The following is a 7555-nucleotide window of genomic DNA, read 5'->3' as shown; positions in this document are numbered from 1 at the left end:
ATCGTTTGCCATTCGCTTCCATGGGTTGTCACAAGTTCCTCCTCCAGCAACTTCATTCTTCTGCCCACCCCCCACCTTTCCCCCCTATCATAGACAGACCTTTTTTTTTCTTTCCTCTTCACGCACACCCCAACCTCTTCCTGGCTTCAAAGAAAGAAAGCATCGGTGACTAAGGACGGGCAAGTCTGTCAATTCTGGGTTCAGTTTCTCATTTTTCCCATCCAACACTAAATTCTCCACATTTCCACATAAGTTTGCAATTTTTGTTAAGTCCTTGTGAAAATTTGTTGGCATTTTAGTATGAATCGCTCCTAGTACATTCATATTTGTATGACATTTAATGTACACATTTTTGCAGAGCATTTTCCCCTAATGTAGTGCATCTTCATAATTTTCACAAAAAAAAAAAAATTATGTACACTTTACCCTAGTGTCTGCAATTTGGAACACATTACTTGCCCAAAGAGCTGCATGACAAAATGTGGAGAATTTCAAAGAATGGCTGTGTTTCAGAGGTCATATGTTTCAGAAAATGTGAATTTGCTAAGTTTGCCTGGATTCTGTTTCCCCTCCCCCTCCTCATTTATGGCAGCCTTTTCCAACATGGGGCCCTCCGTTTGACTCAGTCAGGGTTGATTGATCAACATTGGTGATCAACCTCTTCTTCATGGTATCTAAATAAAATCACAAGAAGGTAGCGTTATCGCCCCCATCCTGACTCTCATATCCTGCACGTGGATGCTGGGGGCATAAGAATATAAGAAGAGCCAACTGGATCAGGCCAATGACCTACCTAGTCGAGCATCCTGCTCTCATAGTGGCCCACCAGATGTACCAATGGGAAACCATCAAGAAAGACCCAAGCCATAGCTATCAACTTTTCCCTTTTCTTGCGAGGAATCCTATTTGGAATAAGGGAGTTTCCATTTAAAAAAGGGAAACATTGACAGCTATGACCCAAGCACAAGAGCATTCTTCGCCCATGTGGATTCTAGTAACTAGTATCCAGATTCATTGATCCCTTCAACCACAGAAGCAAAGCATAACCATCCTGGCTAGTAGACATTGATAGCCTTCTCTTCCATGAATTTGTTGAATCCTCTTTTAAAGCCATCCAAATTGTTGGCCATCACTGCCTCCTGTGGGAGCAAGTTCCCAACTGTGCACTGTGAAGGACTTTTCTTTTAATCTGCCCTGAACATTCATTTCCATTGGATGTCCACAGCTTCTGGTGTTAAAAGCGGAGAACAATTTTTCTCTGTTCACTTTCTCTGTGCCATGCATGGTTTTACAAACTTTGGTCCCGTCACTTCTTGCTCACGTTTTCTCTAAACCCAGAAGTCTCAAATGTTGCAACTCCACAGGGGAGTCGCCCCATCATCTTGGCCATTGTGGCTGCTGTTTTCTGATCCTTTTGCAACTCTACCATGACCTGTTTGAGGGAAGGCAACCAGAACTGTACACAGTATTCCAAACGTGGTGATCCCTCACGTATCTTGATAACAGATCCAAAACAAGGATGTGTGGAAATAAATGGTTACCCTATCAGCCAATCTGGAGGGCATCAAGTACAGTAGCTGATGATTGATATGAATGATCATGGCAACTAAACAGCTGGGGGGGGGAGAGATCCACTCTGATGTTTATACCAAGCAGACACAACCATGATTAAATCTGGTCATCGCTGCTAAAAAAATTGCAACAGCTAAATTGCATTCTTATCCGTTTTTCTTCTTTCTTCTTTGTTAAATGTGACATTTAAAAAATGAATTTAAAATGAGTACTGCTAAATGGCTTATGTTTACTTTGCCCTCCTAGGCAAATGCAATTGATGTAATAAAGATAGTTTGTTTCACAGTGAAATGAGCTATATTAGTTCTATTAGACCAATCGCTTTTGAATAGTTTGCAGTGCTTTGTGGCATTTTGATTGATCAGCTGCTTTGTTTTGTTGTTTAAGTTTGTTGTATTTAAATTCATTTTAATCTCTATGGTGCATTTTGCCTTATGATGAAAATGTGGTCCAATAATATTTTAACAGATAAATAAGTACACACACACTAAACAGCCAGCAAAGCTTGCAGTAAATACCGTATTTTTCGCTCTATAGGACGCACCTGACCATAAGACGCACCTTGTTTTAGAGGGGGAGAACAAGAAAAAAAAATCTCCCCCTCTCTGCTCAGCGCCCTTCCATTTCTCCTGCCGCTTCACTGAAGGGGCGCTGCACAGAGAGGGGGAGATTTTTTTTTTCTTGTTCTCCCCCTCTAAAACAAGGTGCATTCTGTGCGTTCAAGCTGCGTTCATCCGAAGCCTCCGGAGCGCAGCGGGGGTTCCCGCTGCACTGTGGAGGCTTCAGACGGCTACCTTGGAAGCCTGGAGAGCGAGAGGGGTCGCTGCGCACTGACCCCTCTCGCTCTCCAGGCTTCAGTGAAGGCAACCCGAAGCCTCAGGAGCATGGCAGGAGTTCCTGCTGGGCTCCGGAGGCTTTGGGTTCCTTTCGACCTGCTCTTTGGGGCTGGCGGGGGTGGGGAGCGCTGCTTTCCCCCACCGCCAGCCTCAAAGACCAGGTCGGGGAGCAGCGCAAAGGCTGCACGTTGCCTTCCTGCTGCCCCCGAGCTTGTGGGGATGGCAGTGGGGGAAAGCAGCGCTTTCCCCCACCGCCAGCCTCAAAGATCCCTGAAGCCTTCGGAGCACAGAGTAAGTTCCAGCTGCGCTCTGCAGGCTTCGGGTTCCTGAAAGGAACCTGAAGTCTCTGGAGCACAGCGGGAACTCGTACTGCACTCCGGAGGCTTCAGGTGGCTATCCCTGAAGCCTGGAGAGCGAGAGGGGGCGGTGCGCTTCGGAGGCTTCGCGTTGCTATCGCTGAAGCCAAGGAGCCTGCATTCGCTCCATAGGACACACACACATTTCCCCTTAATTTTGGAGGGGGAAAAGTGCGTCCTATAGAGCGAAAAATACGGTATATCCAAAACCCATGTAAGGGTGTGAAAAACATAAATTTTACAGCGTGTGACCTATTAAGGGAGGGGAAAAAATACGAAGCGAGACATTAATGATGAAAATACATAATTGAACATAAATATAGATTGGAAATGGCTGTGTATAGTGAATACTTATCTATTTTTAAAATTCTCATTCTTGATCTTATTTCTTCCTTTTCTTTATCTTCTTGTTCTTTTCTTTTATATTTTACCTTTCATTTCTTTTCTTTATTGTGAATATTGTTTTGTAGAGGTGCAAATAATTGTAAATATCAGAAGAGGTAAAATGTTTTCTAATTTTCTATTGGTTACATGTATTTTCCTTTTTTTGTATATTTGTATTTTTTTCTAATTTGTACTCAATAAAATTAATAATAAATAAATAAATAAATAAAGCTCATCACGTGTCCATCTCCTCGTCCCAATTGGCGGTGTCAGGCAACTTCATGTTTTGTCACATGAAATCAAGGAACATGGAGGCCTGCAGTAACCGGCCCAGCCTCTGGAAGTGCCGTGTATGGTAGGAGAGACTCCACAGCTGCTTGGATCCCTTCATATTGCAAGAGGCTCTCTGGCGTCTCATGCTTGAGGAGGGTTTCCACCACTGCCTGAGCCTTGAGATAGTTCCGCCAGTTTGTGTTCCACGTGATGGAAAACGTCAACACAGCCTCTGGAAGAAGGGGTTTGGGGAAGACACGTCAGGAAGGAGTGCAAGTTGCAGGCAGTGTGGCCACCTTGAACCAACACACCTCTCTTGCGAAGCGTGGCCAGGTCTGGGCACACATCTGACCTGCGCTTTTCTTCAAGGCAGGGAAGCAGATCCAACACCCCTCCCCACCTAGTAGAAACCATTAATGATGGGAGGGGTGACTGAGTTTATTCCAGACTACATGGCTTGCAGGAATGGGTTTTATAATATTTATAAAAGGACAACAACAACAATATTCATTATAAATTTTGCTCTAGTATTACAGAGGTGGTGGAGCTAATTTGAGGCTGTGTACACACCATACATTAAAAGCATTATCGCTTCTCCCCTGTAAGAATCCTGGGAACTGTAGATTACCCTTCTACCGCATAGCTACAATTTGTAGCACCCTTTACAAACTGCAATTCCCAGAAATTCTTTGGGAGAAATGTGCTTTTAATGCCTGTTTTTCCTGCAGCTCAGCTACCCCTCTGGAAGTTCAATCCCATAGAAAGCTGTGACAGCCACCAACTTGGATGGTTTTATGCAGGAAAGGCTATCAATGGCCACTAGGCACGATGGCTATGCTCTACCTCCACAGTCAGTGGCAGTAACGTTTGTGAACAGTAGTTGCTGGAAGATGCAGGAAGGGAATACAGAATGCTCTTGTTTCCACAGGCCTCTGGTTGGCCACTGTGAGAACAGGATGCTGGACTAGACAGGCCAATGTGGCCTCATCCAGCAGGCACTTCTTATGTCCTTACGTGGTTCAAGGGTAGAGATTGTGAGAAGGCATCTTCCAAAGCAATCCCACCCCACAAATAGCTTTGGAGCCTTCTTCCCTCTAGCCTAGCCCTCACCCCTTTTCCTGTTCCCGCAGGAGTCTTCTTTTGCTTGCCACACCTGCGGGCTCTCTTCCGGCCAACGCTGCCAATGACAGATTGTAAAAACTTGGGGTCAGTGAGATTCGGCAATCACAGCACCTTGTGCCTGCTGGATCTCCGGAGCAGAGCGGGTTGTGTGTTGCTCCTCGTGAAGTAGGGTGAAATGTGAGGAGTGTTGCAAGCCGGTGCAGAGGCAGAAGGTCTGGCCGAGATGGTAGAGCACGGCTTCTCTGTCAGGGGCTTCTTAACCCAGTGGAACACCAGTATCATACGCCTCTTAGATGGGTTGGACATGCTGAAGAAGGTGCTGGAGGCCCAAAGACCAGGGTGACTTCAGAGCGGAGGACGCAGCAGACAGTTCCCTATCAATGGTGCCAAATCCAAGCAAATGTTAGCTCCAGTCCTGTTAAATCGATCCAGCAATTATGGACGTTAAATAAGGGATTAATTCCTCAGGCAGTAGGAAAAGACTTTCTGTGGCTTTTTAATAGCTGGGAGCCCCCAACTACTGCCACTGTTGACAGCCTGTTGCCCCTTCACTCTGCTTGAGTGGGTTATGTCACAATGGTTCCTTCATCAGGTGTTTGTGAGCATGAAAATGCTGTTGGGAGTTTCAGCAATGAAGGCTCAGGCATAACATACTGTTTGAAAGTCTGAACATTTCCTCTTTTTTTATTTAACAAAGTTTATATACTACTTTTATAATTTATATACAAATTATTAGGAGAGTAAGTTGAAAATATACTGTAGTTTATTCCCTTATAGGCTAGTTTACCTACTTTATTCCTTCTTATACTTCTATCCCACCTTTCCTCCACAGAGCATACACACTTCAGCCTCCACCTTCTCCATTTTATCCTGACAGCAATATTGTGAGCTAGGGCCATAGCTCAGTGGTAGAACAACTGCTTAGCATGCAGAAGGCATCAGGTTCAGTCCCCAGCATCTCCTGGTGGGACTGGGAGCGCTCCCTCTGCGCTTTGGAGGCTTCGCGTTGCTATCGCTGAAGCCAAGGAGCCTGCATTCGCTCCATAGGACGCACACACATTTCCCCTTAATTTTGGAGGGGGGAAAGTGCATCCTATAGAGCAAAAAATAACCCTCTGTAGAATTTTGCTTCATGTTTCAGAGGGCTTTTGTTTGCAAGTTTATACAAATATAATGGGTCAATTTATCTCCATTGGGTGGTATCCAAATAGCATTACCACCTTTGGTTGGGCAAAATAAGAGACAAATCTAGGGGAGGGGAAATGGGGGGGGGTAAAAATTACTTTACCTGGTGCAGAATGAAATGACTTCAAAGCAATCCATTACACTGGGTTGTTTCCAATGCTGGTCCCAAGGAAATTTATGAATCCAAGTTAGCAATGCACATTAATTTCAATGACTCACATCCTCCTCACCTGCTGAATTTCTGCCTGTCAGAAACCCAGCCAAAGAAAGAAAGAGAACAACAAATTCTGTTTCTCTTCCTAACAGAGCTTTGCTTCCAACATCCATTTCTCTCTCTCTCTCTCTCTCTCTCTCTCTCTCTCTCTCTCTCTCTCTCTCCCTCTCCCTCTCTCTCTCTTAATATTTATCAGAAATTTTTTAATTTTGCAAACTTTTACAATCACTAAATCACATATCATACACTTGACATCGACTTCCCCTCCACCCCCTCCATGGTTTGCTTTAGTTACCCTTTCCCACTGTTTATTCTAATCAATCCCTGGTCTTTTATTTCTCAGTTTCTCTCAGTTAACCCTATACTGCTGAATTTACTCTAAAAGTGCTAATGTCTTAATTTGCTTACAATGGGTTTGCAGAGATGCAAAAAGCATTATCTGTGGATGGGCGCTTTGGGTGCACATCTACTGTTTTTTGTTTTTTCTCACGCTGTGTTAGTTGTTTGCTACTTTGTGCCATTCCTGGCATGTAGTTTGGGAGTTAAAATTGTAGCTGCAACTCCTAGTACAATGCACTGTGGCGGCACATGGCCCTGCTGCTGCTCCGTGGGTGTGAAAAGCACCAGTGGGACTAGCAGCTCTTGCTTGAAGTAGCCAAGCAACACCAAGTGAAGAAAAGTTGCCTACCCGACAACCACATCCTTTCCTCAGCCTTTGCTCCTTGTCAAGCAACAGCAAAGCCTGTGAGCATTTGTCATAAACACCCGGGAAGCTGATAAGTATTTCCGTAGAACACAAAAGCCGCTGCGCCACCAGCGTATCTGTTTTGCAATCTACTCATCAGCAGAAAAAGTCCCATAACTAGGTCAGCAACCATCCAGGTTGCCGATTTCCCATTTGTGTCCATGAGTCGTACTGACCTCAGCAATGGAAATGAATGAGGAAGCCTCAGCTTGAGTGGAGCTTGTTCTGTGAACGTTCGTGGAGCTCCATAGATTGTTGGATCAGGGTGATGGGGTCTAAAACAGGAGTAGGAAACCTTAGGTCCAGGAGTTTGAGGGCATCTCTAGCTGGCCCTCAAAACTCTCTGTAGGCCATACATCTCCCTGGCTTCACACCTGAATGCTTTGCCTGGCTGAAATGTGTTCTTCAACATTGGTTGCTTGGCTTGCTGGAAGATAGTGAGGGTTGTGTGAGTGTATGTAGAAACTAGCCTATGTTATGGAGGTAAAATTTACGCTTGCTGTTCCACCCACTTTTGCCTCCGGCTCTGCCCACCAGTGGCATGTGGCCCTTGGAAGGTTGCCCAGAATGGAATGTGGCCCTAGGGCTGAATATCTTTCCCCACCTTTGTCTAAATGGTTTTTAAGATTACTCACATCTATAGATGGATGGTACATGTATAGTACATAGGAATCTGCACACTTCTGGTCTGTTCAATCCTTCTGAGAAGCTACACTTTTAAAAAACTCTTAGGAAACCTAAGAAACTTGTGGGTGTGATACAGTCAGGTCTGGGATGGGAAGCGATGGCTGTTGGACTCCAGATTCCATCAGTCCCAACTGGCATGGCCAACGGCTATGGATGACAGGAGTTGTAGTTCAGCAAATAC

Source organism: Podarcis filfolensis, assembly GCF_964270895.1.
Source record: "Podarcis filfolensis genome assembly, chromosome: Z".
In the NCBI taxonomy this organism is placed as follows: domain Eukaryota; kingdom Metazoa; phylum Chordata; class Lepidosauria; order Squamata; family Lacertidae; genus Podarcis; species Podarcis filfolensis.
This window is presented reverse-complemented; position numbering follows the sequence as displayed.